Source organism: Pristiophorus japonicus, chromosome 15 (assembly GCF_044704955.1).
Source record: "Pristiophorus japonicus isolate sPriJap1 chromosome 15, sPriJap1.hap1, whole genome shotgun sequence".
Classification (NCBI taxonomy): domain Eukaryota; kingdom Metazoa; phylum Chordata; class Chondrichthyes; family Pristiophoridae; genus Pristiophorus; species Pristiophorus japonicus.
This window is the reverse complement of record NC_091991.1, coordinates 7,170,669-7,193,538: the sequence shown is the minus strand read 5'-3', so window position 1 is coordinate 7,193,538 and position 22,870 is coordinate 7,170,669. Positions and strand designations below refer to the sequence as shown.

Here is a 22,870-nt window from a genome sequence, read left to right as displayed (position 1 = left end):
GTTGTAGAACCTGTGTCTGGCCATGTGTAGGCTGCTCGCTGGCTTCAGGTGGTCTCTTACCAGTGTGCTCAACTCTTCAAACGACTTGCTTGCTGGTTTCTCGGGTGCCAGCAGGTCCTTCATTAAGGCGTATGTTTTCGAGCCACAGCTAGTCAAGAGATGGGCTCTTCTCTTGTCGGCCTTATCATCGCCCAACCAGTCTTTGGTTACAAAGCTTTGCTGGAGCCTTTCTATAAAGTCCTCCCAATTGTCTCCAGCATTGTATTTCTCATCTGAGCCGTTGGTAGCCAATCTGTGGATTCTGTGATCCCGTAACTCGTCGCCACTGTAAAGTCCTGACCCTGCAGTACAGACTTACACGAGGCACATGCTGAAGTCAAGGTCACTCTGGACCTGCACCTTTATTTCACAGCTCTCGAGTGCCACACTTGCCTGAGACCTGCCTTTATATACCTGTGTGGAACAGGTATGCAGTGTCTCCTGCAAGTGCACCCCTGGTGGTAAAGTATGCTTGTGGTTACAGGTCATATCTAGTTACAGTCATGTATAGCATGGTAAGATACAGTTATATACAGTAGTGTGAGATACATGACAATTATGCCCCCTAGTTTTAGTCTCCCCTATCAGTGGAAACATCTTCTCTGCATCCACCTTGTCAAGCCCCCTCATAACTTATACGTAACAACTTCTTTCACATAAATGAAGCAAATACAAAAAGTGATATAAAATATGAATTGATAGGAAGCACACTCTTCAATGGTGAACCTTGTCCATCAAGTGTCCAAAACCCTCGCCAAGCTAAACAGTCTCCAATCATTCTCCAATAGTCTGCCTATTCTGGCTTAAGCATGCTGCTTCACAGATTAAGTGAAATTCAAAGTCAGCCATGGCTCAGTGAGTGGTACTCCATCCTCTGAGTCAGAAGTTTGTGGGTTCACGTCCCACTCCAAGGCCTTGAGCACATAACCTAGGCTGACACTCCCAGTGCAGTGCTGAGGGAGCGCCGCACTGTCGAAGGTGCCGTCTTTCAGATAAGACGTTAAACCGAGGCCCCGTCTGCTCTCTCAGGTGGAGTTAAAAAAAAAACCATGGCACTATTTTGAAGAAGAGCAGGGGAGTTATCCCCGGTGCCCTGCCCAATATTTATCCCTCAACCCACATCACAAAAACAGATTATCATTGTCACATTGCTGTTTGTGGGAGCTTGCTGTGCGCAAATTAGCTACGGTGTTCCCTACATTACAGCAGTGACTACACTCAAAACAAGCACTTTATTGGCTGTAAAGCACTTTGTGCCGTCTGGTCGTTGTGAAAGGCGCTATAGAAATGCAAGTCTTTCTTTTCTTGCTTCACAGGTGAGTGCAATTCTAAGTCATTCGATATCTGGGTCATTACGTTCACCAGTTTAAGCCCGCTGACATGGCTATAGGTCAATACGTTCCACTGTAATCGGACGTCGTGCATTAACTGACTTTCCTCAAGCCAAGTTTAGTCGGCACAAGCTGTCAAATCAAAAATAAGTGGTACGCCGCAGGAAATCCTGAGTGACCCGAGGTTGCGAGATAGACAACAGCTGCACATTCACCCTCTCTGGGCTTCAGACAGACAGAAAGAAAGACTTGCATTTATATAGCGCCTTTCATGACCTCAGGACGTCCCAAACCACCAGCCAATGAGTGACTTTTGGAGTACAGTCACTGTTGTAATTTGGGAAACACGGCAGTCAATCTGCACACAGCAAGCTCCCACAAACAGCAATGTGATAAGTTTCTTCCTTTATTTCTTTAAATATCTGTTTTTAAATGAACAGATAATCTGTTTTTGTCATAAATATTGGCCCAGACACCAGGGAGAACTCTTGAAAAATAGTGGCCATAGTATCATTTCTGTCCACCTGCGAACCCTGAGAGAGCAGACGGGGCCTCGGTTTAACGTCTCATCCGAAAGATGGCACCTCCGACAGTGCAGCGCTCCCTCAGCACTGCACTGGAGTTTCAGTCCAGATATGTTACTGAAGTGGGACTTGAACCCACATCCTTCTGACTCAGAGACAAGGGTGCTACCCACTGGGCCAGGGTTTAAAGTCACTGTCGCAATGTTGGAAGGACGGCAGTCAATTTGTGCACAGCAAGCTCCCACAAATTTCTACAGCGCCTTCCACGACTACCAGGCGTCTCAAAGCACTTTACAGCCAATGAAGTACTTTTGGAGTGTAATCACTGTTGTAATGTGGGAAACGCAGGATGAGAAATAGAGGGAGGGAGAGAGAGAGAATGAGAAATAGATGGACGTAGAGGGAGCGAGATAGCAATAGATAGACAGACATAGATAAAGTCCAGAAAAATATAGATAAGCTATAGGTTGATAGATAAAAATAGAAAGATAGAAAAGTACAGATAGATATGGATGGACAGATGGATGGCGAGAGTTAAACTGAATGGGCAGTGACAGTATGAGTGAGGTCAGTGATGTACCTGGATGGGTAGTGACAGTATGAGTGAGGTCAGTGATGTACTTGGATGGGTAGTGACAGTATGAGTGAGGTCAGTGATGTATCTGGATGGATAGTGACAGTATGAGTGAGGTCAGTGATGTATCTGGATGGGTAGTGTCAGTATGAGTGAGGTCAGTGATGTACCTGGATGGGTAGTGACAGTATGAGTGAGGTCAGTGATGTATCTGGATGGGTAGTGACAGTATGAGTGAGATCAGTGATGTATCTGGATGGTAGTGACAGTATGAGTGAGGTCAGTGATGTATCTGGATGGGTAGTGACAGTCTGAGTGAGGTCTGTGATGTATCTGGATGGGTAGTGACAGTATGAGTGAGATCAGTGATGTATCTGGATGGTAGTGACAGTATGAGTGAGGTCAGTGATGTACTTGGATGGGTAGTGACAGTATGAGTGAGGTCAGTGATGTATCTGGATGGGTAGTGACAGTATGAGTGAGATCAGTGATGTATCTGGATGGTAGTGACAGTATGAGTGAGGTCAGTGATGTATCTGGATGGTAGTGACAGTATGAGTGAGGTCAGTGATGTATCTGGATGGTAGTGACAGTATGAGTGAGGTCAGTGATGTATCTGGATGGTATTGACAGTATGAGTGAGATCAGTGATGTACCTGGATGGGTAGTGACAGTATGAGTGAGATCAGTGATGTACCTGGATGGGTAGTGACAGTATGAGTGAGGACAGTGATGTATCTGGATGGTAGTGACAGTATGAGTGAGGTCAGTGATGTATCTGGATGGGTAGTGACAGTATGAGTGAGATCAGTGATGTACCTGGATGGGTAGTGACAGTATGAGTGAGGACAGTGATGTATCTGGATGGGTAGTGACAGTATGAGTGAGGTCAGTGATGTATCTGGATGGGTAGTGACAGTATGAGTGAGATCAGTGATGTACCTGGATGGGTAGTGACAGTATGAGTGAGGACAGTGATGTATCTGGATGGGTAGTGACAGTATGAGTGAGATCAGTGATGTACCTGGATGGGTAGTGACAGTATGAGTGAGGACAGTGATGTATCTGGATGGATAGTGACAGTATGAGTGAGGTCAGTGATGTATCTGGATGGGTAGTGACAGTATGAGTCAGATCAGTGATGTATCTGGATGGGTAGTGACAGTATGAGTGAGATCAGTGATGTATCTGGATGGTAGTGACAGTATGAGTGAGATCAGTGATGTATCTGGATGGGTAGTGACAGTATGAGTGAGGTCAGTGATGTACCTGGATGGGTAGTGACAGTATGAGTGAGGTCAGTGATGTATCTGGATGGTAGTGACAGTATGAGTGAGGTCAGTGATGTACCTGGATGGGTAGTGACAGTATGAGTGAGGTCAGTGATGTATCTGGATGGGTAGTGACAGTATGAGTGAGGTCAGTGATGTATCTGACAGGGTAGTGACAGTATGAGTGAGGTCAGTGATGTATCTGGATGGGTAGTGACAGTATGAGTGAGGTCAGTGATGTATCTGACAGGGTAGTGACAGTATGAATGAGGTCAGTGCCCGTCATTTAGAAAGGTCCAGTTTTTGGAAGAACATGTTTAACCAATTAAAAGTGAACGCAGCTCTTTATTTGTAAGATTTGTAGCAAGGCTACGGACCAAGAGCTGGAAAGTGGGATTAGGCTGGATAGCTCTTGGTCGGCCGGCGCAGACACGATGGGCCAAAATAGCCTCCTTCCATGCTTTAAATTTCGACGATTCCATGTGGCTTCACTCTTTAAACCCCGGTTCTGGGCCAATCGAATCCCATGTCCTGAACCGACGAGTCAGAGTTGTCAGCGCACGCTATTGAAACAGCGTTACGAATTTCAGCCTCAAGCACAAAAGACCAAGTGCTTTGCAAATTGTAAAAAAAAAGCGAGAGCCTAAAAGTTTCTACAAAGAGAGTCAGAGCGACAATTTATTGGAAGGAAAGGCATTCGAGTGTTACGACCAAACCCCCATGGGAGCAGCGAAAATGTTCTCCTGCAGCTCAGGGGAGGATCATTGTGTACGCGGCTGAAAGGGAAAACAACACAACAGCCAAGCCCACATCAGAAAGGGTTGGCAGAATGCTGCCTCCTTTGCACAGCCACGCAACTTTAAAAAGGCAATCAGAACCAGACGCAGAAACACGGGAGAACACGTCCTGTCTCACTCTAATCACGCTACGCTACTTTCCACTTCGCCTTCACATCCAGGAACATCGGAACAGCAGGAGGCCATTCAGCCCCTCGAGCCTGTCCCAACATTCAATCAGATCACGGCTGATCTGTATCCTAACTCCACCCAGCCGCCTGGGTTCCGTATCCCTTAATACCCTTGCCTAACAAACATCTATCGCTTTTGGTTTTGAAATTTTCAATTGACCCCCCCCCCACACTCACTCCATCCTCAACAGCTTTTTGGGGGCGAGTGTTCCAGATTTTCACTACCCTTTGTGTGAAGAAGTGCTTCCTGACATCACCCCTGAACGGCCTAGCACTAATTTTAAGGTCCTGCCCCCTTGTTCTGGACTCCCCACATGTTTGTCTACGTAGCAACAGCGACTACAGTTCTAAAGTGTGGGTATAAGGCGGATGAGCTGAGAGCACAGGTAGACACTTGGGAGTATGACATTATAGCCATTACAGAGACATGGCTGAAAGAGGGGCAGGTTTGGCAGCTCAATATTGCTGGTTACAGGATTTTTAGACAAGATGGAGAGGGGGGTAAAAAGGAAGGGGGGGTTGTGCTATTGATTAAAGAAACTATTACAGCGGTGAGGAGGGATGATACGTTAGAGCGATCATCAAATGAGGCCGTATGGGTCAAACTGAAAAATAAAAAAGGGGCGATCACACTGCTGGGAGTTTACTATAGACCCCCAAACAGTGGGAGGGAGATAGAGGAGCAAATATGTCGGCAAATTTCTGTGAAGTCCAAAAACCATAGGGCAGTAATAGCAGGAGATTTCAACTATCCTAATGTTGATTGGGACAAATATAGTGTGAAGGGTGCGGAATTCTTAAAATATATTCAGTATGTAACAAGAGGGGGCTGTGCTGGGTTTAGTTTTGGGCAATGAAGCAGGGCAGGTGGAAGGGGTATCAGTGGGAGAGCACTTGGGTGCCAGTGACCATAATTCAGTCAGATTCAAGGTAGTTATAGGATAAGGATAGACCAGGAATAAAAGTCCCAAATTGGGGAAAAGCTAACTTTGCTAAGTTGAGAAGTGATTTGGCCACAGTGGCTATCGACTCTGGATCAGTTCCTATGGACTGGAGGGTAGCTAATGTAACACCACTTTTTAAGAAAGGAGGGAGAGAGAAAATGCGTAATTATAGACCGGTTAGCCTGACATCAGTAGTGGGGAAAATGTTGGAATCAATTATTAAAGATGAAATAGCAGCGCATTTAGAAAGCAGTGACAGGATCGGTTCAAGTCAGCATGGATTTATGAAAGGGAAATCATGCTTGACAAATCTTCTGGAATTTTTTGAGGATGTAACTAGTAGAGTGGACAAGGGAGAACCAATGGATGTGGTGTATTTGGACTTTCAAAAGGCTTTTGACAAGATCCCACACAAGAGATTGGTGTGCAAAATTAAAGCACGTAGTATTGGGGGTAATGTACTAATGTGGATAGAGAACTGGTTGGCAGACAGAAAGCAGAGAGTCGGGATAAACGGGTCCTTTTCAGAATGGCAGGCAGTGACTAGTGGAGTGCCTTAGGGCTCAGTGCTGGGACCCCAGCTATTTACGATATACATCAATGATTTAGATGAAGGAATTGAGTGTAATATCTCCAAGTTGCAGATGACACTAAGCTGGGTGGCGTTGTGAGCTGTGAGGAGGATGCTAAGAGGCTGCAGGGTGACTTGGACAGGTTAGGTGAGTGGGCAAACGCATGGCAGATGCAGTATAATGTGGATAAATGTGAGGTTATCCATTTTGGGGGCAAAAACACGAAGGCAGAATATTATCTGAATGGTGACAGATTAGGAAAAGGGGAGGTGCATCGAGACCTGGGTGTCATGGTTCATCAGTCATTGAAAGTTGGCATGCAGGTACAGCAGGCGGTGAAGAAGGCAAATGGTATGTTGGCCTTCATAGCGAGGGGATTTGAGTATAGAAGCAGGGAGGTGTTACTGCAGTTGTACAGGGCCTTAGTGAGGCCTCACCTGGAATATTATGTTCAGTTTTGGTCTCCTAATCTGAGGAAGGACATTCTTGCTATTGAGGGAGTGTGGCGAAGGTTCACCAGACTGATTCCCGGGATGGCAGGACAGACATATGAGGAGAAACTGGATCGACTGGGCCTGTATTCACTGGAGTTTAGAAGAATGAGAGGGGATCTCATAGAAACATATAAAATTCTGACGGGATTGGACAGGTTAGATGCAGGAAGAATGTTCCCGATGTTGGGGAAGTCCAAAACCAGGGGTCATAGTCTAAGGATAAGGGGTAAGCCATTTAGGACTGAGATGAGGAGAAACTTCTTCACTCAGAGTTGTTAACCCTGTGGAATTCCCTGCCGCAGAGAGTTGTTGATGCCAGTTCATTGGATATATTCAAGAGGGAGTTAGATATGGCCCTTACGGCTAAAGGGATCAAGGGGTATGGAGAGAAAGCAGGAAAGGGGTACTGAGGGAATGATCAGCCATGATCTTATTGAATGGTGGTGCAGGCTCGAAGGGCCGAATGGCCTACTCCTGCACCTATTTTTCTATGTTTCTAGTGGACTGGAAACAGTTTCTTGAAGGTCAATCAGTGTCGGAACAGTGGGAGGCATTCAAGGAGGAGATCTGGAAGGTTCAGGCAAAACATGTGCCCTTAAAGAAAAAAGGTGGGAATAACGATTCTAGAGCCCCCTGGATGCCTAGGGACTTACAGGGGAGGATAAAGAAAAAAAGGGAAGCTTATGTCATATACCGATGGCTAAATACTGTAGAATCTCTGGAGGAATATAGAAAGTTCAGAGGTAAAATTAAAAAGGATATTAGGAATGCTAAGAGAGAGCATGAAAAATTCTTGGCAAGTAAAATTAAGGAAAACCCAAAGGTGTTCTTTAAATATATTAGGAATAAGAGGATAACTAAAGAAGGGGTGGGGCCTATTAGAGACCATGAGGGTAATCTGTGTGTGGAGGCGGAAGATGTTGGGAGGGTTCTTAATGAATACTTTGCATCTGTTTTCACAAAGGAAAGGGGCAATGCAGATACTGCTATCGAGGAGGAGTGTGAAATTCTGGATGAAATAAATGTATTGAGACAGGAAGTATTAAGGGGTTTAGCAGCTTTGAAAGTGGATAAGTCCCCAGGCCCGGATGAAATGCATCCCAGGCTGTTGAGCGAAGTAAAAGAGGAGATAGCAGAGGCCTTGACCATCATTTTCCAGTCCTCTTTGGATTTGGGCATGGTGCCGGAGGATTGGAGGACTGCTAATGTAGAACCTTAGTTTAAGAAGGGAGAAAGGCATAGGCCGAGTAATTACAGGCCTGTCAGCCTAACCTCAGTGGTGAGAAAATTATTGGAAATAATCCTTCATGACAGGATAAATCTACATTTGGAAAGACATGGGTTAATCAGCGAAAGTCAGCATGGATTTGTTAAGGGAAGATCGTGTTTGACTAACCTGATTGAATTTTTTGAGGAGTTAACCAGGAGGGTCGATGAGGGTAGTGCGTATGATGCAGTGGATATGGACTTTAGCAAAGCTTTTGGTAAGGTCCCACATGGCAGACTGGTCACAAAGGCAAAAGTCCATGGGATCCAGGGCAAAGTGGCAAGTTGGATCCAAAATTGGCTCAGAGATAGGAAGTAAAGGGTAATGGTTGATGGATGTTTTTGTGACTGGAAGGATGTTCCACAGGGCTCAGTACTGGGTCCCTTTCTTTTTATCAATGATCTAGATTTGAAGATGGGGGCTTTGATTAAGAAGTTTGCAGATGACTCTAAAATTGGCTGTGTGGTTGATAATGAATAGGAAAGTCATGGGCTGCAGGAGGATATCAATCTACTGGTCAGGTGGGCAGAGCAGTGGCAAATGGAATTTAATTCGGAGCAGTGTGAGGTAATGCACTTGGGGAGGGCTAATAAGGAAAGGGTATACACATTAAACAGTAGGCCACTTAGAAGTGTAGATAAACAAAGGACCCTTGGAGTGCTTGTCCACAGAACCCTGAAAGTAGCAGGCCAGGTGAATAAGGTGGTTAAGAAGGCATACGGAATGCTTGCCTTTCTTGGCCAAGGCATAGAATACAAGAGCATGGAGATTATGTTTAAATTGTGTAATACTTTGGTCAGGCCACAGCTGGAATATTGCGTGCAGTTCTGGTCACCGTATTATAGGAAGGACTTGATTGCACTAGAGAGGGTGCAGAGGAGATTTACGACGATGCTGCCTGGAATGGAGAATCTTAGCTTTGAGGACAGATTGGATAGGCTGGGTTTGTTCTCCTTGGAACAGAGGAGGCTGAGAGGAGACCTCCATTGAGGTGTATAAAACTTTGAGGGGCCTAGATATAGTGGATAGCAACGGCCTATTTCCCTTGGTGGAGGGGTCAATTACGAGGGGGCATAGGTTTAAGGTGGTTGGTGGAAGGTTCAGAGAGGATTTGAGGGGAAGCTTCTTCACCCAGAGGGTGGTGGGGGTCTGGAACTCACGGCCTGGAAGGGTGGTAGAGGCAGAAACCCTCACCACATTTAAAAAGTGCTTGGATGGGCACCTGACTAGAGCTAGTAAGTGGGATTAGACTGGATAACCTCTTGTTGGCTGGCGCATACTTCAAGGGTAAGTACTTCAGGGAGTCGAAAGCAGCCAGGGTGATCTCCTGGACTAGTTTCGATCGCCTGGATGGGTCGGAGAGGAATTTTCCCAGATTTTTTTCCCCAAATGGCCAGGGTTTTTATCTGTTTTTTTGCCTCTCCCAGGAGATCACATGGCTCCGGTTGGGATGGAGTGTTGAATGTTTCAGTGCAGGGGGTGTCACAGTTGTGTGGGGCTGACTGGTTGGGCCGGGTGCTCTTTACCTTTCCGCCATTGTTCATTGTTCATGGGTTTATATGTAACCTTCAGGGCTGCTGACCGAGGGCCGTGCGGCTCTTTGTCGGCCGACGTGGACACGATGGGCCGAAATGGCCTCCTTCTGCGCTTTAAATTTCTATGTTTCTACAAAGTTATTTTTTTATTCATTCTCTGGATGTAGGCATCACTGTCAGGGCCGGCATTTATTGCCCGTCCCTAGTTGTCCAGAGGAGGCGATGGTGAGCCTGTGTCTTGAACCAGTGGTAATGATTGTTAGGGCACTTGAGAGGGCAGCTAAGAGTCAACTACATTGGTGTGGGTCTGGAGTCACATATAGGCCCAGAACGGGTAATGGCGGACGATTTCCTTCCCGAAGGACATTGGTGAACCAGTCGGGTTTTTACGACAATCCGACAGCTTCACGATCACTTTTACTGACTCTAGCTTTTCTTTTCCAGATAATCTTTTCTTAAACTGAATCCAAATTGTCAAATTTCGAGGAAGTTGAACCCCCGGTCTCTGGATTACAGGTCCAGTAGACGGACAAGATAAAGTGTAGAATGATAAAGATAGATAAAGTATAGGTCGATAGATAAGGATTGATCGGTGATAGATAAAAATATAAATAGTTAGAAAAGTACAGATATAGATAAAAGTATAATATAGTTAAATATAAATGGGTAGATTAACTGAGATAAACACAGACATAAATGGACAGATGTATAGAAAAATTAAGTGAATAAACAGATAGATGAACCGAATTCAAATTTTCAAACCAGATTTGAACTCACATTCTCTCAGTTATTAATGTAGGGTGTTTAAAATCATGAAGCGGTTTAGATAGAGTAAATAAAGATAAACTGTTCCCATTGGCTGAAGGGTCGGTAACCATAGGAAACTGATTTTAAGGTGATTGGCAAAAGAACCAGAGGCAACATGAGGGGAAACCTTTTTACGCAACGAGTGGTTAGGATTTGGGATACACTGTCTGATAGGGCGGTGGATACCGATTCTATAGCAGCCTTCAAAAGGGAATTGGATAAATACTTGAAGAAGAAAAATTGCCGGGATATGGAGAAAGAGCGGGGGAAGTGGGACTGACTGGATCGCTCTTCGAAAGAGCCTGCGGAGACTCGATGGGCCGAATGGCCCCCTGTGCTGTACTGTTCTATGATTCTACAATTACGAGTCCAGTAACATAAATACTACACTACCATAATCCCCTTTGCTTTGGGGTATCGCGATAAAATCTACAGCGATACAAGTTATTTTTACATTTTCTTTCTCAGAGGGTTGTAAATCTGTGGAATTCTCTGCCCCAGAGAGCTGTGGAGGCTGGGTCATTGAATATATTTACGGTGGAGACAGACGGATTTTTGAACGATAGGGGAGTCGAGGGTTATGGGGAGCGGGCAGGGAAGTGGAGTTGAGGCCAAGATCAGATCAGCCATGATCTTATTCAATGGTGGAGCGGGCTCGAGGGGCCAAATGGCCGACTCCTGCTCCTATTTCTTATGTTCCAGATGTGTGCTATGAGCTGCTGATTCAGTTTATAAACCCAGAGCAGAGATCAGAGTCCATGCTGACGATTCCCAGCATTCACCTTGACAGAGGAACAATTGTAACCTCACTGATTCCAGTTAATCCTGAAATAATTTGCAGACAATGACTGGAAATTCATTGTGCAGTGTGTGTCACAGTGAGTACCTGCTTGTCCTTTCGTGCCTTCTCCTTTCAAGTCCTCAATCAGAAACAGATGAGCGCTGGAATGCAACATAACCGACTGTTAACATCTTTCAAAGCCCTGTACTGAAAACAAGGGATGATTCAATTCTGGTAATGCAACCAGTTCCTAATTGCAAAGAACAAGGCATTTCAGAACCTGCTAATTACTTCCTGCTTTGCTTCCGATAATTATACTGCAAGATGCTATGGGCTCAAATAAACAATGAAGGCAGAACCAATTAACAAAATTGGTGTCCATTAAGCGACACACTCCTGGAAGCATTTGCTGTAGCAACTGCAGTTAGGGAAAATAAAGGAATACTTACATCTGTATCATCATCATAGGCAGTCCCTCGGAATCGAGGAAGACTTGCTTCCACTCTTAAAATGAGTCCTTAGGTGGCTTAACAGTCCAATGCAAGAGCCACAGTCCCTGTCACAGGTGGGACAGATAGTCGTTGAGGGAAAGGGTGGGTGGGACTGGTTTGCCGCACGCTCCTTCCGCTGCCTGCGCTTGATTTCTGCATGCTCTTGGCGATGAGAGTCGAGGTGCTCAGCGCCCTCCCAGATGCACTTCCTCCACTTATGGCAGTCTTTGGCCAGGGACTCCCAGGTGTCAGTGGGAATGTTGCACTTTATCAGGGAGGCTTTGAGGGTGTCCTTGTAACGTTTCCTCTGCCCACCTTTGGCTCGTTTGCTGTGAAGGAGTTCCGAGTAGAGCGCTTGCTTTGGGAGTCTTGTGTCTGGCATGCGGACAATGTGGCCTGCCCAGCGGAGCTGATCGAGTGTGGTCAGTGCTTCAATGCTGGGGATGTTGGCCTGGTCGAGGACGCTAATGTTGGTGCGTCTGCCCCCTCGGGATTTGTAGGATCTTGCGGCGACATCGTTGGTGGTATTTCTCCAGCGACTTGAGGTGTCTACTGTACATGGCCCATGTCTCTGAGCCATACAGGAGGGCGGGTATTTCTACAGCCCTGTAGACCATGAGCTTGGTGGCAGATTTGAGGGCCTGGTCTTCAAACACTTTTCCTCAGGCTTACGTTTGTACAGCGCCTTTTATGACCACTGGATATCTCAAAGCGCTTTACAGCCAATGAAGTAATTTTGGAGTGTAGTCACTGTTGTAATGTAAGAAACGCGGCAGCCAATTTGAGCACAGCAAGCTCCCACAAACAGCAACGTGATAATGACCAGATCATCTGTTTTTTTTTGTTATGTTGGAGAAGTTTAAGGGGAGATTTAACGGGGGTGTTCAAAGTTATGAGGGTTTGGATAGAGTAAATAAGGAGAAATTGTTTCCACTTGGCAGGAGGGTTGGTAACCAGAGGACACAGATTTAAAGTAATTGGCAATAAAGCCAGGGGGAGAGGAGGAGAATGTTTTTACGCAGCGAGTTGTTGTGATCGGGAACCCGCTGCCTGAAAGGGCGGTGGGAGCAGATTCATTAGTAACTTTCAAACGGGAATTGGGGAAATACGTAGAACGGGAAAATCTGCAGGGCTGTGGGGAAAGAGCAGGGGGACTGGGATTGATTAGACAGCCTTCACAGAGCCGGCACAGGCACGATGGGCCGAACGGTCTTCTTCTGGGCTGTACGATTCTATGTCCAAAGGGTCTAACGCCTGTTCCAGGCGTGTGCAAAGGACGCATTTTGTGTCCCCTTCCCGATATGATGTGGTGCATAATGGAACGTGCGCTCTCTGCCCACCATACTGGAGGCTTTGGACACCATCTAACACTTGAAGAACGAAGAAAGAAAGACTTGCATTTCTATAGCGCCTTTCACGTCCACCGGACGTCTCAAAGCGCTTTACAGCCAATGAAGTACTTTTTGAAGTGTAGTCACTGTTGTAATGTAGAAAACACAGCAGCCAATTTGCGCACAGCAAGCTCCCACAAACAGCAATGTGATAATGACCCAGATAATCTGTTTTAGTGATGTTGATTGAGGGATAAATATTGGCCCCAGGACACCGGGGATAACTCCCCTGCTCTTCTTCGAAATAGTGCCACGGGATCTTTTACATCCGCCCGAGAGAGCAGACGGGGCCTCGGTTTACCGTCTCATCCGAAAGACGGCACCTCCGACAGTGCGGCACTCCCTCAGCACTGCACTGGAAGAGTCAGACTGAATTTATGTGCTCAGGTCCCTGGAATGGGACTTGAACCCACCACCTTCTGACTCAGAGGCAAGTGTGTGACCCACTGAGCAACATAATACCTCACTTTCCAGACAATAGGAGGTGTGGGTGTAGTCGGGGGGAGGACACAAAGAGCGGAAAAATGGAAATAATCAAAAAAGAAATTACACGACTGGAAGGATCACAGCTTTGATCGCAACATCAGTCGCTTATTGAATTACCAGCACTCTTTTTACATGCAAGGTAGTCAGCTTTTAAGTAACTTAACATCAGGCAAATTAATACCCCAAGTGAAAGTCTGTATTTGGGTATTGTCTGCAAGTCAAGTGCTTCTAACGGCAAAATACTTTGGGCTTTGGGATTGAGTCCCAATCGAGTGCAGCTTTTACAGCTGTGGGGAGCACTATAAACGCAGAGCACAGATTCCAAACCTCCTCCAGCTGCTTTCTCAAACAAACCGATTCCATATTTTTGCTGTTTTCCAATCATTGATAGCGCGCCTTCAAGCTCTCCAATTGTGGGGCAGGAGAAGCTCGGCTGGTCCATCGGGTCTGCCGCACAGATCCCGTGATGGTCGGAGCGTCGTGACGAGACATGTTCTGCCCGGCCCTGACACCGACCCCCTGCTTTGGGAAGTGAGCAACTAGTAGTAGTGGAATTCTGGAATTTGCCTCTCCCACCAGCCCCCCAAAAACAACTGTTGAGGCCGGGGTGGGGGGGGGCTCGATTGAAAATTTCAAAACTGAGATTGACAGGTGTTTTGTTAGGTATCATCATCATAGGCAGTCCCTCGGAATCGAGGAAGACTTGCTTCCACTCTTAAAATGAGTCCTTAGGTGGCTGAACAGTCCAATGCAAGAGCCACAGTCCCTGTTACAGGTGGGACAGATAGTCGTTGAGGGAAGGGGTGGGTGGGACTGGTTTGCCGCACGCTCCTTCCGCTGCCTGCGCTAGATTTCTGCACGCTCTCGGCGACGAGACTCGAGGTGCTCAGCGCCCTCCCGGATGCACTTCCTCCACTTAGGGCGGTCTTTGGCCAGGGACTCCCAGGTGTCGGTGGGGATGTTGCACTTTATCAGAGAGGCTTTGAGGGTGTCCTTGTAACGTTTCCCCTGCCCACCTTTGGCTTGTTTGCCGTGAAGGAGATCCGAGTAGAGCGCTTGCTTTGGGAGTCTCGTGTCTGGGACATGCGGACAATGTGGCCTGCCCAGCGGAGCTGGTCGAGTGTGGTCAGTGCTTCGATGCTGGGGATGTTGGCCTGGTCGAGGACGCTAACGTTGGTGCGTCTGTCCTCCCAGGGGATTTGCAGGATCTTGCGGAGGCTATCGAAGATGACAGAACCGAGGCGGGTACATGGAGCTGAGGTACAGAGCAGCCATGATCTCACTGAATGGATGGAGGGGCCGAATAGCCTCCTCCTGTTCCCATAATCTGCTGTCGGATAATTTCGGCGCGCCGGCCTTGAATTCACAGTCGGCGGCGCAGCCAAGGAGCACGGCGCCAACATCTGAAGAAAATCCGCGCTCGCCTCGCGCAAACACCCGCCCCCACCCCCTGCTTCGAGAAGTTGCTTTCAAACGCTGCAGAGCTGTGCGCAGCGTGGCGGTCCGCGGAGACCAGCGATGTACCACCATGCGAGGGCGATCCCGGGGTCACGTGGGGAGGGGCTCCTGTCACCTCCTCACTCTTAGCCAATCAGATAGCAGAGGAGACTGCTGCTTTGCCCACAACTCATTTATAATAATTTAGCAGCCAGAAATGCTGTTTTATTAATAAATCACAATCATAGCAATAGTATTTAAGACACAAACTAAGATTATAGTGCACAAACCTATAATTACAGTCCCCTCTCTTAGACTAGCTAACTTTTGATTCATTTAAATAATGAGGAAAATCGTGAAAGTTAATTCAATCCTACCTGAATAGAAGCTGAGAAATAATTAAACCGGAATGACAAAAGGGTTTTTGGGCAGCAAGGACGGCGACACAAAGTGCAGTTTTCAAGCTGGAACAAATGAAAGTTGCATTGTTTGAGTCCACCCAGACACAAAGCAGTGCCTCACTGTGCTGGGCTGGAGCATACAGCGATACAGGTGCAGGGTCCAAAATCCGGAGTTACGCAATCCGGAATCCGGACCGATTGGTGGCAGGGTCGTCCGAAATCCGTAAAATGTTCCAGAATCCGGACCCACCGACCTCAGGCCTCGCTCGCCACCGGTGCCCTGACCTCGGGGCCTCCTCACCGGCCCGTCCAACACCTCCTCGGCGGCGGGTCCCACCCAGAACACCACCATGGCGGTGACCCCACCCCGCACTCCCGCCCCCACCACCGCCTTTCCGGCGTTCCGAAATCCGGAAATACCCGAACCTGGGCTCAGGTGTTTCCGGATTCGTGACGTCAGAAAGACGATCCAAAGAGTCCGGACAAACGCGGAATCCGGGGCGGCCCTGGTCCCGAGGATTCTGGAACTTGGACGCTGCACCTATACAACCTTCTCCCCTCCGCCCCTCCCCTTAGGCTGTGCGACAGGCTCCTGCGCCTGTCTGCACCGGCAGCGAAGCTGTTCAGGGTGATTGATGCGCAGTGGGTGGGCAATTAGCCCAACCTTTCCTCCAGCGCGTTGGTTTGAAGGGGGCGGGGAAACGCCCAGTGGGCTCGATGTGTAGCTGGAACTCGGACAGATCGCAAGTTAGGGACTTTGCCCGTGAGCAAGTGCGTGCGGGAATCCCGAACTTGCCAGTCAATTTCAAAGGCGGTTTGACACCGTGCTCTGAGAGATAGCTCTTGGTCGGTCGGCACGGACACGATGGGCTGAAATGGCCTCCTCCGGGCTGTAAATTTCTATGATTTTATGATACCGACCGCGAATTCAGGACCAATAATGATGCAAATTTCGACAACAGCATAGCCAAGCTTATTCAGCAAAGCCTCACTCAAATCATACTTTCAGTTATTTTTACTACATTGAATCTTATAGCCTCTTTCGCAACCATTCGACATCTCAAAGCGTTTTACAGCCAATTAAGTACTTTTTTTGAAGTGTAGTCACTGATTAAATGTGGGAAATGCAGCAGCCAATTTGCACACAGCAAGCTCCCACAAACAGCAATGTGATAATGACCAGATAATCTGTTTTTGTTATATTGATTGATGGATAAATATGGGCCCAGCATTATAGGCAGTCCCTCGAAATGGAGGAAGACTTGCTTCCGCTCTAAAAGTGAATTATTATATGACTGAACAGTCCAATATGGGAATTACAGTCTCTGTCACAGGTGGGACAAACAGTGGTTGAAGGAAAGGGAGGGTGGGACTGGTTTGCCACACGCTCTTTCCCCTACCTGCACTTGTTTTCCTGCATGCTCTCAGTGACAAGACTCGAGGTGCTCAGCGCCCTCCCGGATACTCCTCTTCCTCCACAGGGGATAACTCCCCTGTTCTTCTTTGAAATAGTGCCATGGGATCTTTTATGTCCACCAGAGAGAGCAGGCAGGGCTTCAGTTTAACATCTCATCCGAAAGACGGCACCTCCAACAGTGCGGCTCTCCCTCAGCCCTGCACTGGGAGTGTCAGCCTGGATTTATGTGCTCAAGTCCCTGGAGTGGGACTTGAACCCACGACCTGCTGCCTCAGAGGCGAGAGTGCTGCCCACTGAGCCACGGCTGACACTTATAAAGAACTTATAATATGGCTTTTACAATCACACCACTTCGCAACGCGCCTCGCAGCCAATATAGTGTGGTCACCGTTGTAAGATATGGAAGCTAAACATAAATAAGCTCTCATCCCCAGCCTTTCATTTACGTTGACTGCACCAAAAGATTTTGCAAGCTTGTTATTTGGCTCGTGGAACTTGGCTGGAGGAATGGGCCAATCTCAGCAAGATTAATGTGAGGAGGATTCTGTGGGATTCAAGGCCGTGCCAAGTACACGCATCCTTATCAAGCATTCCTCCTTGGACCTATCTTCCAATGAGAATGCTGCTGGTTATATCTATCCTGACTGCCGGCATTATGGTTCTGTTCGCGTCGTACTTCCTCTTCGTCTGGGGCGGTAACATTCAACAACAACAAAAACAACCTGTATTTATATAGTGCCTTTAACATAGTGAAATGTCCCAAGGTGCTTCACAGGGGTGTTGTGAGACAAAATATTTGACACCGAGCTGCATAAGAGAAATTAGAACAGGACTTGGTCACAGAGGTAGGTTTTAAGAAGAGTCTTGAAGGAGGAAAGGGAGGTGGAGAGGCGGAGAGGTTTAGGCAGGGAGTTCCAGAATTCGGGTAAACTAGTAACTACAGTCAGCCGTGGCTCAGTGGGCAGCACTCTCACCTCTGCATCGGAAGGTCCTGGATTCAAGTCCCACTCCAGAGACTTGAGCACGGAAAATCCAGCCCGACACTCCCAGTGCAGCACTGAGGGAGTGCTGCATTGTCAGAGGTGCTGTCTTTTGGGTGAAAGCTTAAACCCAAGGCCCAGGTCTGCCATCTTAGGTGGACCCATATTCTCACGTGGCTGCTATTTCGACAGAGAGCAGGGTAGTTCTCCCCTGGTGTCCTGCGGCCAATATTTATCCATTACCGAAATCACTTAAAAACAGATGATCTGGTCATTATCACATTGCTGTGTGTGGGAGCTTGCTGTGCGCTAATTGGCTGCCGCGTTTCCCACATTACAACAGTGACTACGCTCCAAAAGTACTTCATTGGCTGCAAAGCGTTTTGAGACGTCCGGTGGTTATGAAAGGCGCTATATAAATGCAAGTCTTTCTTTTTCCTTTCTTTATCGAGCACATTTCATGACCGCAGGACATCCCAAAGCTGAGGCGATTTTAACTCCAGGGACTTATTTTCCGTTTCATGCCCGACTCCATCCCGAATCCAACAGGAATCAGTACTAGGCTCGCGGGCGGGAGGAGGGTATTTGGCAGCAGGAGGAATTATTTTTTGGAGGTCTGTTTAACTTCAGTTTTCACTCATTAAAACTTGCCCTAATGCTCTGACTGATAATTTGCCATTCTGGTGGGGTTCACTGTATCCTATGCCGTTTAATACTTTCTATACCTAAATTAGGACCTCCCTTAACACACTTCACTCTGGAGTAAAAAAACAAACCCACATTAATGGGTTAATGGCAGATCCGACAGTACGTGTCACAGCGTGACACAGCATGGCAAGAACCAGGGTCAGCTTTAGTCACTAAGTAAACTTATTTTTGTTATTGTTTCACATTCAAATCCAAAAATACAGCGCTTCAAAGAGTTGAGCACGTCCCAGAACGGAAACTTTTAAAAATGTATCCTTTTGGAGTTCGCTTCAATAGAAACGCATCCTGCCAAGGCTAACACACCAGCAGCAGCAAGGAAAGTGGTATCTCTGCACAGACCAGTGACACACTCACAAAGCAGTAACAACTTATCCTGTCGGCTCACTGGCATTTTCAGAGGGACATGAGCCAGGACACACTTGAAAAATACTTCATTGGCTGTGAAGCACTTTGGGACATCCTGAGGTCGTGAAAGGTTCTATATAAATGCAATTAATTAATTCATCCATCCATGCATTCATGCATCAGTGGGCAGCACTCTCGCCTCTGAGTCAGAAGGTCGTGGATTCAAACACCACTCCAGGGACTTGAGCACAAAAAAATCCAGGCCGACACGCCCAGTGCAGTGCTGAGGGAGCGCCGCACTGTCGGAGGTGCCGCCTTTCGGATGAGACGTTAAACCGAGGCCCCGTCTGCTCTCTCAGGTGGACGTAAAAGATCCCATGGCCACTATTTCAAAGAAGAGCAGGGGAGTTTATCTCCGGTGTCCTCGGGCCAGTATTTATCCCTCAATCAACTTAACAAAAAAAAAACAGATTATCTGGTCATTATCACATTGCTGTATGTGGGAGCTTGCTGTGCACAAATTGGCTGCCGCGTTTCCCACATTACAACAGTGACTACACTTCAAAAGTACTTCATTGGCTGTAAAGCGCTTTGGGGAGTCTTGAGGTCGTGAAAGGCGCTATATAAATGCAAGTCTTTCTTTTTTCTTTTCATTAATCGATTAATTAATTCATCCATTCATAGGGCCCAAGTTTCCACAAGAAAAAAAACAGGCGCCCCTCCGAGCTGGGCGCCCCTTTTCTGCGCCTAAAACGGCGCCTAAAAAAATCCTCGGTATTCTCCACCTACCTGTAGGTCCTCTGGCTCTCGGCGCAGCGCAGCACGAGCTGTGGGGGGGCGGAGCCAGGTCCCTGCGCTGAAAACAGTGCCGGGACCTCTGCACATGCGCGCCACAGTGGGCACGCAAGTGCAGTAGCTCCAGGCGCCGAACTGTGTGGGAGGGGCCCGAAGCACGCAGCCCCTAGCCCTGGCCCAATGGCCTCACTGGGGCTGTGTGAATAAGGCTCCTCCCACGGCCAGCTCCTGCTCCCCCCCCCCCGACCCGACACCCGCTCCCCCCCCCCCTCTCTCCCTCCCCCTCTCTCTCTCTCCCTCCCCCTTCCTCTCTCTCTCTCCCTCCCTCCCCCTCTCCCCCCCCTCTCTCACTCCCTCTCTCTCTCCCTCCTTCCCTCTCTCTCTCTCTCTCCCCCTCTCGCTCAGCGACACGAACAGCTGCAGAATTCTCCCTGGCTGAAGCACTTTCACACAGGTAGGAAGATGGTTTATTTAATCTTTTCTTGGCTTATAAATGTTTATTCAGGTTGGATTTATTTGTATAATATTTGTAGAAGTATAAATAAGGATTTATTGTAGAATTTAATGACTTCCCTTCTCCCCCCCCCCCACCTTGTTCTGGACGCCTAATTTGTAACCTGCGCCTGATTTTTTAATGTGTAGAACAGTTCTACAAAAATCTTCACTTGCTCCATTCTACTTTAGTTTGGAGTACATTTTCACTGTGGAAACTTTCAAATCAGGCATCAGTGGCTGGACACGCCCCCTTTTGAAGAAAAAATTCTGTTCTAAACTAGAACTGTTCTACCTGACTAGAACTGCAGAAAAAAAAATGTGGAGAATTGCGATTTCTAAAATAGTCCGTTCTCCACCAGTTGCTCCTAAAAATCAGGCGCGAATCATGTGGAAACTTGGGCCCATTCTTTCTCCCTTCCTTTCCTTCTTTCAACACAGTACAAGGTTTAAATATGCCGCGTAAATCACTCTCTACTCCTTTTCTGAAAGAAACACCTTATTTTGTCCTGCAACTCTGAGTGTGGACACGGAACGGCTCGGAGTGTGTTGCCATAATAACCCATGGTGCCCGTGTGGTATTGGAAAGGGCTGGTGCACTGGAGTGCACGTGATCCCGAGTCTGATCCAACGTTGCCGTGGACTGGCTCGGCATCATCAGCACCACACGAGGCACCGGGGCCAAGCACCACAGTAAGTCACATCGTTCATCATCATCATCATAGGCAGTCCCTCGGAATCGAGGAAGACTTGCTTCCACTCTTAGAATGAGTCCTTAGGTGGCTGCACAGTCCAATACGAGAGCCACAGTCCCTGTCACAGGTGGGACAGACAGTCGCTGAAGGAAAGGGAGGGTGGGACTGGTTTGCCGCACGCTCCTTCCGCTGCCTGCGCTTGGTTTCTGCATGCTCTCGGCGACGAGACTCGAGGTGCTCAGCGCCCTCCCGGATGCACTTCCTCCACTTAGGGCGGTCTTTGGCCAGGGACTCCCAGGTGTCAGTGGGGATGTTGCACTTTATCAGGGAGGCTTTGAGGGTGGTCCCTGTAACGTTGCCTCTGCCCACCTTTGGCTCGTTTGCCGTGAAGGAGTTCCGAGTAGCTACAGGGAAGACAGCGTGCACGTGTCAGACGGGGGAGAAGATGATTTTAACAGTCTTTGCATGTTAATGGTTTAACAATACGCAGCTCCCACAGACGTGAAGCGATCTAATCCCCCACAGAACTCCATCGAGCAATCTGCGGGAAGGATGACCTAACCGAGATCGTTCTCAGTGTCTGACGGCAGCCATTATCGGAGCCAGGGGAGCAGGATAGCTGTCTTGCCTTAGCTGGGTGATATTGCGAAACATGTTTGATGGGAGGGGAGTCTAACGGTAGGGGGTGAAATACAAAAGAAAAACATTGTGTCAGAGCACTGCAGGAGTGGATGTTAAATCTTTACATCATACGTGAAGAATCTTAGAATCAATCTTGCAACACAGGAGGCCATTCGGCCCATCGTGCCTGTATCGGCTCTTTGAAAGAGCGATTGAATTAGTCTCACTCCCCCATACTCTTTCCCCACAGCCCTGCAAACATTTCCTTTTCCAGTACATATCCAATTCCCTTCTGAAAGTTACTATTGAATCTGCTCCCACCGCCCTTTCAGGCAGCGCGTTCCCGATCACAACAACTCGCTGCGTGAACAAAATCTTCTCATCTCCCTCTCTGGCTCTTTTGCCAAGTAATTTAAATCTGTTGATCGATCTCCTGCCAATGAAAACAGCGGCTTCTTATCGACTTTATCGAACCTCCTCATAATTTTGAACACCTCTATTGAATCTCCCATTAACCTTCCCTGCTCTAAGGAGAACAACCCCAGCTTCTCCAGTCTCTCCACATCACTCGATCATCCTCGGTCCCATTCGAATAAATCTCCTCTGCTCCCTCTCCAAGGCCTTGCTATCCTTCCTAATGTACAATACCCCAGTCGAGGCCAAACCAATGATTTATGAAGGTTCACAATGACTTCCTTGCTTTTCTACCCTACGTAAACTGGAGGTTTTCCAAAACACGGCTGCCCCGTGTCCTAACTCGAACCAAGTCCCGCTCACCCATCACCCCCTGTGCTCGCTGTCCCATGTCCTAACTCAGACCGAGTCCCGCTCACCCATCACCCCCTGTGCTCGCTGTCCCGTGTCCTAACTCAGACCGAGTCCCGCTCACCCATCACCCCCTGTGCTCGCTGGCCTACATTGGCTCCCGGTCAAGCAACACCTCGATTTCAAAATTCTCATCCTTGTTTACAAATCCCTCCATGGCCCTCGCCCCCTCCCTATCTCTGTAATCTCCTCCAGCCCCACAACCCCCCGAGATGTCTGCGCTCCTCTAATTCTGCCCTCTCGAGCATCCCCGATTATAATCGCTCCACCATCGGTGGCCGTGCCTTCAGCTGCCTGGGCCCCAAGCTCTGAAAATCCCTCACTAAACCTCTCCGCCTCTCTCCTTCTCTTTCCTCCTTGAAGACGCCCCTTAAAAGCTACCTCTTTGACCAAGCTTTTGGTCACCTGCCCTACTTTCTCCTTATGTGGCTCGGTGTCAAATTTTTTATCTCATAATACTCCTGTGAAGCGCCTTGGGGTGTTTCACTACGTAAAAGGCACTATATAAATACAAGTTGTTGTTGTTATGCCTCTATTCATAAATCCAAGCGTCCTGTATGTTTTGTTTGTTAACAGCCCTCGTAACTTATCCTTCCACCTTCAAAAGGTACCAGGTACGGTAAAAGGTGAGGTGACCAATTGCAGCAAAGTAATGAAGCACTGCACATCATCAGCGGTTA

At 47.8% G+C, this 22,870-nt stretch overlaps 1 protein-coding gene across 1 annotated transcript in view; it reads right to left on the bottom strand.

Moving 5' to 3' along the window:
• Window positions 1-15,369, bottom strand: part of nav3 (neuron navigator 3) — a 463,067-nt gene extending 447,698 nt beyond the window's left edge. Inside the window, exon 1 of the mRNA XM_070900107.1 lies at window positions 15,289-15,369. The gene's annotated coding sequence lies outside the window, so the exon portion shown is untranslated. The remainder of the gene's footprint in view (window positions 1-15,288) is intronic.
• Between the last annotated feature and the right edge of the window lie 7,501 nt (window positions 15,370-22,870).